The following is a 10,817-nucleotide window of genomic DNA, read 5'->3' as shown; positions in this document are numbered from 1 at the left end:
AAATTCGAATTTTTGACGCATCAGATTTTGCGTATGTCGTCAGGAATGAAGCCGGCATATAGCAGTCGTCGTATTCATTCGGTAAACTGCGAGTCGACGTTTCGTCCGACACCCCAGCGGATACCCCGCGGGTACCAACGGACGGAAGAACGGACCACGTGTCGGAAAGCAATAATTTCGAGTGGTTTATGAAATGGCCCGGACGTTGTGGAGGTAGTGCGGATCGTATTTTACTTGTGCAAACTGCCAATCTGTTCAAAGAAACAGCCTCAAAATTCCACGCAAATGGATGGCCCAGTCGAACTTTTGAACTGCGCGAAGTGCTTTTGAATGACTTTCGGAAGATCCTCAACACGTGGTCGTTCCCTTTTGCCTGCTGTTCGTCATCCGGTGTTAACAAAGGCAGCCAAGACGGCTTGGTCCGAATAAAACTGCGACGCTGCGCATCGGTGTATTTGCTCACAAAGATTGCGAGCGCGCGTGCTGAAAACATTTTTTATACATTTGATTTAACTAATCGATTCTGTCAACGGCTGGATGTTTCTCTGGTAAACATGTATTGACATCGTCAATGCAAATTTTGATTCCATTTCGATTCACCCTATGTCGTACATGGCACATGGCTCTGTGTCCCCCCCCCCCCCCGGCCTCCCCGCTTACGCTCATGATTTCAAACAAAATCAACGGTTAGCAAATGTGCCGGTTAGTAAATGCTTAATTCGCATTTGCCGCAGAGTAGTCTAGAATGATATTTTCTCAACTATCTTTTATGATTATTAACTGACCCATTAGAATAACCGTGGCGAGTGTGCACAGCGTAGCACAGCCGTACATTGCTCTTAATTTCGATGCACTCCATGTTTTCCGATGCCTCACAATACGCACTGGAGCGTGAAAGCCTGCATCAGTATGATCTGGACCAAGTCAATTTGCCCATTGTCTTCATATTTCATCGTGTCTAACCTGATCGCCTCATATGTACGTGGGCAAATTGACCAAAATGCGTTCGTTTCAGCGTGGCCTGACTAAAGGCTTCTGCATTTATGTATTCTTCAAATGAGCGTATATATGCATGCAACATGTGTTGCGTACGTGTACGTGTGTGCGCGTGTGATCACTTGTGTAAGACGGCGAAAAATATAGATGCATGTTGAAATGTAAGGTGGTCGGTCAAATGCGACACGCCAGCTTAGCTGTGAGGCGTTTGATTGAGCTGCGAGATGGCAAAGAATGTGTGGGCAAATACGGAACAAACACGATGTTTGCGTTGATGGCACGCATTTTGCACGTTGATGGCGTGAATAGCATGCGCTTCAGAAGTCCCAGCGGCTTAGTGTCCTGCACGGCTGTGTGAGAGCAGCGCCGATGGAAATTTGGATACAGCTTAACATTCATTCGAGAGGTAGCAGCGGAATTTTGGGCACGGGTCGTACGTCACGCGTGAAGACTATCGAACGATAGCTATGGTGCACCTGTGACTTTCTCGAACATGTTTGCATATTTGATCATTTTGTCCTTACCTTTCAGCCGCTGAGCATGTCACCGGAGTGAAATGAACTTAACACGCTGCGATATCCGTTCTCAGCCATTACAATTGCAATGGGTCAGTGGGAACGAAAGCTATGCGTTGTTCACCAAACACTGAAATCCTCGCTTCCCACAACAACCTGTGCCCGCTTTCCCCTGGTCGGACATCTGTATTTTCACAGCTAGACGGTTCCACTGAACGGCAGCTTGTCAGAGCCATCACGGCTCTGACGGCTCCTGGAAAACCACAAAACCAATCTAACCTTTCGCTCCTGTTGCCAACGCCGCAACCCTTCGCAAAGTCCTACAATACTCCAGCCGCTCACCCACGAAACCACATTAGCTGGGTTCCACGTGGGCCTTTTATACGGCTCGGCTGTAAACACACCACGCCCCGCACGGGTTCGAACCCCATTGAATGCGGAAATGTCCCACAAGGTATGATTGTTTAAAACCCCTCTCGGAAGTCGATTTTCTCTCCAACGTATCCACTGTCAAGCGGACATGTCCCACCGTATATGGGATATCCCCACGTTTCCTCAAAAGGTGGGGACTATAATTCCTCTCCTACTGTTTGCGCATCGGAGGGATTACGAGGACGCGTACGATGGGCAGGAGGGAACAACACCCTTCGCCCGCCCGGACCGTTCGAGCCAACTGCCCGCAAGTGGCCACCACGGCGGCGCACCCAGCACCGGGCTCCGCTTAACTCACGTCATCGTCGCTGGGTGCAGGTGTCGGCCTGTTCTATCGGCTGCATCTCGGGCCGGCGCTCGGCTCACGCGCCGCCGCCATCGTCACGCGCTGGGCACCGCTGCTACGTCAGCCGCGGCGTCGGCTCCGACGGCCTCCCACCGCCGGCGATCGACGCGGCACGGGCGCCGCTGCCGCCGGCGCCGACGCGCGGATGGCGCAGAAGCGTTGCCATGGCGACATCCCCACCGTGTCTGATGCCGTCGGTCGCCGGACGACAGAGGCGGATGCAAGACCGTATTCAGGAGGAGTACGGCACGGTACGACGCGGCACACCGAGGCAGAGACGCTGGACCACGGACAGAGGACGCCGGAAAAGTGAGGTCTGATTCGAGCGGGAGCAAAACAGTCCGAGCCTCCTCCGCACATCCTGCCGAGCGCCGCCAGTCCCGCCGACTGGGCCCGACACTGGCCGACTGTGGCAGTGGCCGTGACCGCAATCACGGCCCCCTGGCAATGACAGTCTGCGTCCGAGCGCGCCGGCCCAAGATCGAAGCGGGGCTCGGCCGAGGTCGGTCAGGTCGGCACCCCCGTTCAAGGTCATCCACGCCTGTGTGCTGGCGATGCTGCGCCGCCGGGCACTTTGCGATTAAAAACAACTCAGTCCAGTCCTTGCCCGAAGACGGACGAACACCAGAAAGTCATGGGGAGGGGCCCGACCTCAGGGCCCCTAGCAAGGACTTTCATTGGAAAGGAGGATCCCTCTGGGGAGAGCCTGCTCAGATCCTCGCTACGCCCTTGTCTTTTATTGGGTCCGCTAGCGAGTCTTACGAGCGTTGCATGCTCTCCGTGATGTCCATAGGATCCCGTTGGCTGAGAAAGGGACGCAGGTTCTGGTGACCGAGTAAGACGCTGCTTGGAAAAGCTCGGTTAGTAATAGCATGGCTTGTGGTGTAGTTAACACGCTAACCCTTTTCAGTTTTCATACTTTGCCAAGAACGCGGAAATTGCGAAATCGTTCTTGAACTTCAGACACAAAGCGCTGTTGTTTCGTCACACTTACGCATCATCAAAACAGCATTCATGCTCTCTATGATGCACGAAGACTCCAGTGCTCAAAAATACCTCTGCAAGTTATGAGCCTTTTACGGTTGTTCTTGCTGGTCCTATGAAATAACTGTTACAGCGTAAGGAGGCCTTGAACGGCCAGGACGGGCGACTCCGCTTGCCACACTTCATATATCGACGTACAGCCTGAGTACTCCGACATCACCAGGCATGCGGCCAGCCCCTCCTGCGTGCGCTGTTGTACCGCTTACGCACGGCGCTTACCAGACGGCACGACAGTTGTGCCTGGCAACACGAGACGGCACGACAACCGTTCCTGGCAACACCAGACGGCACGACAGTAGCGCCTGACAACCCCAGACGGCACGACAGCCGCTCCTGGCAACACCAGACAGCACGACAGCAGCGCCTGACAACACCAGACGGCACGACATCCGCGCCTGGCAACACCAGCCGGGCAGCATCCGCGCCTGCGCGCCATGCTGCACCGCTCGACCTTAGCCGGGCACGCAGCCAGCCGCTCCTGCGCAGCCTGACGTATGACGTCCGGTCGACACTAAAGAACCCTTCGATACCCTACGGTCTTTCCGTGCCACTGCATGACACCAATATACAAAGCCAGTCTGGCGGCTAGCGTTCGGTTCGCACCAGCCAACACGTTGTCCGACGGTAGGCTTGTTGCTCTAGTACTGCTCGTGTCCGAATGAAACCCTGGAGGCAAACAAGTTTGGGTCGTGTCAGAGTGTAATCGATTTCTTTGAAATTATTTGCATTTACCTGGTATTTGGACAAAGAGATGTGCTATTATCAAGATAAATGCTTTATTTGGGTTTAAGTGAATGATAAAAATGGAACAGACGGCGTCACAAACTGCCGCCACCGGCATCGACTCCATCGAAATCGACTCAGACTCAAGTCGTATCTTAATCAGAATCGCAGTCGACGCAAAGTCGCACTGAACTGCTCAGAGTCAAAGTAGGACTCTGCGTCATACAATGTGAGTCACAATCAGAATCGACTGCAGAACGTCATCGTTTGGCGTGTAATCGCGGGCACTATCCGTCCTCGGCCTCCAGACAAGACGTGGAGTCTTTTGGGCATGCACAGCCGCCAGTAGCGATAGCGTCACAGCCACGGCGAGATGCTGAGACGGCGGCTACGTCAGAGCCGTGCCGATCTCCCTGAGAACGCGTCGATCCGCGAACAGCCGTCGACAAAGAGCAATGACTGGTCCGAGATCGACCGGGCGGACGAGGCTCACATGGGCCGGGGTCACCAACTACCAGCTGCAGCGAATCCAGACCAGGCAAAGGTCACAGCTCGACGTTGACACGCAGTAAATCACGAGGTGCTGGAGAGGTCGGCCATTGCGTCAGATCTCCGCGCCAGTCGTGAGGGGTCGCCTCCAAACGCCGAGGTACGATGTTATCTCGTGGGTACCTCGTGATGTAACAGCACAGCTATTATCGTAACACATGTCCACAACATCATCTAAGTTGTCGCAACGAAATGGGAATAATGGCATTTGTTTAACAGCTGTGATTGAGCGATTTCTATTCAGCAGGTGGCTGGCACAAAAGTACCAGGATGCGAGGACTTGAGGAGGACGTGAGGACGCACCTGATAGATGGTTTCGACGAATTATGCCACCGTTATTAAGAAACAGTGCATAACATCCTAAATTCAGAAGTTCACTTTGTGATGTCACTAAAATTTTGGTATTGACTCACGTACTTATCTACTTGATTTTCTCGGGTAGCAGAGATGGAATTACTTACAGTAAATGCAGAACGTAGCTGCTGTATCACGGCATCACGCAAAGCATGACCTATTAAGACGAGAGCTCTTGAAGGCTTGGTTGAAGCATTATTTATACAACGACACCACGGTACTGCACAATTTATGTCCATGTATTGCGTAATTGTATTTGACCAGTTTTTTCGGAATGTTACGGCACTTACTCAAATGACCCTTTACACCGATCTAGTGGCAAAGGGATTTTAAAGTAGGCTTTGCTCTATCTTGAAGTCACGAGTCCAGCGACCTGTTGTCAAGCCGTGCCGAACCGGTCACCCAGGACAAACAGTCAACGTGACGGATCTCTCTCTCTCTCTCTCTCCTCTCTCTCTCTCCTCTCTCTCTCTCTCTCTCTCTCTCTCTCTCTCTCTCTCTCTCTCTCTCCTCTCTCTCTCTCTCTCTCTCTTTCTCTATCTCCTCTCTCTCTCTCTCTCTCTCTTCTCTCTCCTTCTCTCTCTTCTCTCGCTCTCTCTCTCTCTCTCTCTCTCTCTCTCTCTCTCTCTCTCCTCTCTCTCTCTCTCTCTCTCTCTCTCTCCTCTCTCTCTCTCTCTCTCTCTCTCTCTCTCTCTCTCTCTCTCTCTCTCTCTCTCTTCTCTCTCTCTCTCTCTCTCTCTCTCTCTCCTCTCTCTCTCTCTCTCTCTCTCTCTCTCTCTCTCTCTCTCTCTCCTCTCTCTCTCTCTCTCTCTCTCTCTCTCTCTCTCTCTCTCTCTCTCTCTCTCTCTCTCTCATCTCTCTTCTCTCTCTCTCTCTCTCTCTCTCTCTCTCTCTCTCTCTCTCTCTCTCTCTCTCTCTCTCTCTCTCTCTCTCTCTCTCTCTCTCTCTCTCTCTCTCTCTCTCTCTCTCTCTCTCTCCTCTCTCTCTCTCTCTCTCTCTCTCTCTCTCTCTCCTCTCTCTCTCTCTCTCTCTCTCTCTCTCTCTCTCTCTCTCTCTCTCTCCTCTCTCTCTCTCTCTCTCTCTCTCTCTCTCTCTCTCTCTCTCTCTCTCTCTCTTCTCTCTCTCCTCTCTCTCTCTCTCTCTCTCTCTCTCTCTCTCTCTCCTCTCTCTCTCTCTCTCTCTCTCTCTCTCTCTATCTCTCTCTCTCTCTCTCTCTCCTCTCTCTCTCTCTATCTCTCTCTCTCTCTATCTCTCTCTCTCTCTCTCCTCTCTCCTCTATCTCTCTCTCTTCTCCTCTCTCTCTCTCTCTCGCTTCTCTCTCTCTCTCTCTCTCTCTCTCGTGCCAGTCAACACCGGTGGTTGATGGCGGCTAGTGCCGGGCAGCATCCGCAGAGTTCTGCCGTACCGATGGTGCCGATCGTCGGGGTTGACGCGCACGCCCCCAGCCTGCACCCGTGGCCGGCGACCAGACGCGCCGGACGCTCACCTGCAAGTGATGGGTCGGGCGGGGCCTTCGCCTACAGCTTCCGCCCGGGGTCAGGCTCAGACCCCGACCAGGGCCGACGGCCGGAGTTGCTGACCGAAACCGCGACCAGGCCGTCCGGACACAACTCGCCAAACACCAACGACAAACAACACTGCTCTTCGCCGCAATCGACTGACGACCTCCGTCATTCACGGCGTTCAATTCGGGGCGACCCTCCGCCGGTCTCTTCCGGCAACCGGTCCAGTCCGACGCCGGGCCGCCCGAAGGCCGCGCGCTCTGCCCCGGTGTCGACAGCAGGCGGGCCGCAACCGCCGCAACACAACAAGCGCCGCCCGCGGCCGCCGTGTGCTTGTCTGTTTGCCACGGTTTGTGGGTCAGCATAAGCACCGCGCCGGCGCGCGACACCGCCGCCCTGTCCTCGGCCGCCGGCGCCACTGCCGGCGCCTCCGGCGGGCTCCGGCGGCGCGGGCGCGCGCGGGCCCGCCCTTTGTGCGGCCGTCCGCTGCGGAGAGGGGAGCGGGGAGCGCCGCGGCGCGCCGATAATCGCTCGGTCAGAGGGGACACGCTCTCCCCCAGTAGCCTAGGGACGGGGCCCTTTTGAGTTCAGCGAGTAGAGGGGGCGCGTGCTTTCTCTGATGCAGTGAGGATGCACGCATGCCGCTTTATAGGGATATGGTTCTCTCTAAGTTGGCGGGGATGCGGGCACCGTTAACCAGCGGCGCGAGTCCTTTAAGTTCGGAAAAATACGCACGCCGCCCAGTAAAGGCGCGCGTGGGCTTCTGGGTTCAACGTAGATGAGCACGTCGTTCAATAGGAGCGTGGGTCCCTCTGGGTTCCGTAGGGTACATGAGCTTGCCACTCATTGGGGTGTGGGTCCCCTGAGCCCAGAGGAGATGCGCGCATCGTTCGGTAGGAGGTGCGTGGGCCCCTTTGAGTTCAACAGGGATATGCGTGCCGTTCGGTGAAGGCAAATGTGCCTCTGAGGTCAGAGGTGGTACACTCACCACTCCAGTCTCGAGCTCAGCAGTTAGGAGGTGCCTCCTACAAACTCACAGCGAAGCGGTTAGTGGATGATACGCGGAGGAGCGTGCAATTCTGTGGTGACAGTTGTTTCGTCCATCGACATGTTTGTGGACGCGGCCCTCGGCACATTGCCTCCGAGATGAGGCATGTTATCCGCAACCAGTCGTTGTGTACCCCGAGAGGTCACAAAAATCCGTCATGCATGCAGTAACGACGCGTGCTGGAGGACCAGGAGCATCACGACCGCCCACTTGCAAGCTCAGAAGTTTTCCCCAGGCCGTCACGGGGCCAGCACGGACGCTCGCGGCGCCAAAAACAATACACCCACTCTCGCGCCTCACAAAGAAGGGAACAGTAAGTTTAAATCGTGGCGGCTGCTGCCACCTAGCGCATGAAAAATCTCCCACAAAACGGGATATGGTGCGAACCCTTTTAATGGGTTACAACCAAAAAAGCCAAGATCCACTTATCGCTTGAAAATTGCTGCAATGAGGTTTGCCTGGTTTGAATACAGGCTCTGTCAGACACGTTACAGAAAGTATTGCATTACAAGCACAACACAAATTGCTTAACCAAGTCAGCCATGAAATAATTTCAAATGATAATAAATGAACTGTAGAAAGTAAGAGTGTGGCTCATTCTTACCGGCTATACTATCTAAAGCAACAGGGCAGTAAACGTGATGTGAGGATCGTATTGCTCGACTAGCGCATCTACTATCACTCTGCACCTCAGAAGTGATAACATTGCCCGTGGGGTCAGTCACACCTGGTCGCGCGCTCACGAACGTGTGTGGCATGCCTACGCTATCTGTCAATATGTGCATGGACTATCAAAACGCCCTATGTAGTCAGCGCGTCCGAACAAAACCAAGACCCGCTAGTGACAGTTGCCATTTGACCCCATTCTTATGGTTATGGTTTGGTACAGCAAGCGAAAATGCAAGGCTTGGAACAGAGGGGGCACCGAGTTAGACACCACAGTTTATCCTTTTGAACGTGTTTAAAGCCAACGGGCTCAACGAAGCCACTGGTGTGAACGGACTAAGCACACTTTCAGGCCGGATAGCCGTGTCTTCGGGACACAGTTCTTGTCCCGTCAGCCCATGGACACAGCTTTGTCCCGTTACCCCCTGCGCATGCTGGTGGATATAGCTTGTCCCGTCAGCACCTGCGCGTGCTGGCGGATAGCTCTTGTCCCGTCAGCCCCTGCGAGTGCTGGCGGATATAGCTCTTGTCCCGTTAGCCCCTGCGAGTGCTGGGGATATAGCTCTTGTCCCGTCAGCTCTGCGAGTGCTGGTGGATATAGCTCTTGTCCCGTCAGCACCTGGGCGCGCTGTTGGACACAGCTGTTGCCCCGTTCTAGTCCCTGCTCGTGGTGGTGGGCACAGCTATTGACCCCCTTTTAATCTATAAGGCCTATTTCACCATGTTAACTGGGGATGGGATCATTATCACCAGTGTTGACCAAATCCCAGCAAACCGCTCCCCCCCCCCCCCCCCCACCCCCTCCTCCCAGCGAAAACCCTGATTTACCGGCAGCTCAGCCTGATCAGGTCTGTGAAGGTTCAGGCAGTCAGAAGGATCAGGTTCAGGAACATATCGGAGCAGCACTGCATCCGTGCATTTTGTGGGGGCGAGCCCTTCTGTGGTGAGGCAGCCACTCTTAAATAAATAAGAAGAAAACCAAAAATGGGCGAGAAGCCGCTTGTGAAACGTCAGACAGGTGGGGCAGGACAAGCAGACCGACAGGTCCGCGATATTTTGCGTGCCGCAAAATAACGTCACAGGTTTTCGATCGCATTTTAACGTGTCCACGGCAGTCAGCTAAAATTTGATAAGCGTAGATGCGTGCCGAAATTTGGGCAAGGATATGACCAGCAGGCGCTTATCATGCTTGCAATAGTTCTGCTGAATTCCGTTCTAATTCATGAACACCTTTGACCGCAAGGAAGATAAGACAGACTGCGTAAAAAGCGGTGAACATAACTGGCGGATCGATGTAAAATATCAAGTTACGAACGATATGTAAAATATCAAGTTACGAACGCGACGAACGTGACGTTACGCACGTGACATTCAATTGCAAGTGCAATCCGTGCTATTGCCTTGGAATCTGCCAAGTTGTTTCCGGTGACAAGCGAGTCCTCTGAAGGGTTTGCGAGACAAACGCGATCTCTTCATCTTTTCTTTCCATGCAATGTCATAATGCTTATGTTGGATTTTGTGGATATGGGATGTAGCTGACCACTCTCAAGCGCTTGTTCATGTGGTTTTTCTCCAGGGTTGAGGACGGTGGGGAGGGAGAGGCAAGGAGAGTTGCTTCCTTTCAGCGTTCACCGCCCGTACCTGCTTCCTCTCGCCACTCTGTGATGGGCTGTCGAGTAATCATTTTTACAGCGCAGTGTATCATGGTCAGTACAAAGCATCGCTCACACCAGTCTATACTTGCATATCAGTATCAACACACGCCCAGGTGGCCGGTTGAACACCCTTCGCTGGGGTGGGGGTTAGTTTACCCCCTCTCTGTTAGATCTCCAAAAATAAGAAAGCTGGATACACCCAATTTACATGATGGGTTGGCTTGTATGAGAGCACTCTTTTGTCGAATTTTGAGGTTCCTAGAGTATGCCCTTGGGGTAAAATAGTCCAACAATATCAAGCTCCAGAATCATGCTCCAAATGCGCCCAGATTTTCTCATGCAACCGCCTTGAATCTAAATACTTGTTCTAAATAGAATATCACTAGCCGTAATTTAAGGTCAGTGATCATTTTAAGTTTAAGAACGTCAAGGTGACTAAAAACCTACGACATTGCCGCTATTTTGCCATTTGAATAAGCGTCAGGGATTACGCCAAGCGGTATGTTCTTACAACAAAACGCTTGCCTGGGTCATGTTGTTGACCTATTCTGATCTTTAAGAAGTCCATTGAACATGACTGCTGCAGTCCCTGTTATCAATAAATTTGACATGACGAGTACCAGAAACTATCCCTCGGGCAAACTATCAATTAAAAAGCAAATTAGTTTGAGCTCGGCCTGACCTCCACACCTGACCCCAGTTCAATGACCAATATTTATTGTCTAAAAGACTATTCAAAGATGTATGGCTTTGTTTAGCATTCCGTTGTCGAATCAGGTTCAACGATTCCCAAGAAATGGCCTTTGCTGACAGCCACGGCCTGAGTTTGACCTGCCATAGGTCAGCGACCTTACAAGGTACATGTGATGTTTGATGCCAAAAGATCGGTTATTCAAATGCCCACAGCTATGCAAAGTTTGACGTGGCCACGCCGCGCAATTCAAAAATCATTCTGGAAAAACCTCCGAGGAAAAAGCATGTTCATTT

The sequence above is a fragment of the Pollicipes pollicipes genome, unplaced genomic scaffold (genome assembly GCF_011947565.3).
Source record: "Pollicipes pollicipes isolate AB1234 unplaced genomic scaffold, Ppol_2.1 Scaffold_3447;HRSCAF=4054_pilon_pilon_pilon, whole genome shotgun sequence".
Classification (NCBI taxonomy): Eukaryota; Metazoa; Arthropoda; class Thecostraca; order Pollicipedomorpha; family Pollicipedidae; genus Pollicipes; species Pollicipes pollicipes.
Note: the sequence above shows the minus strand (reverse complement) of the source record.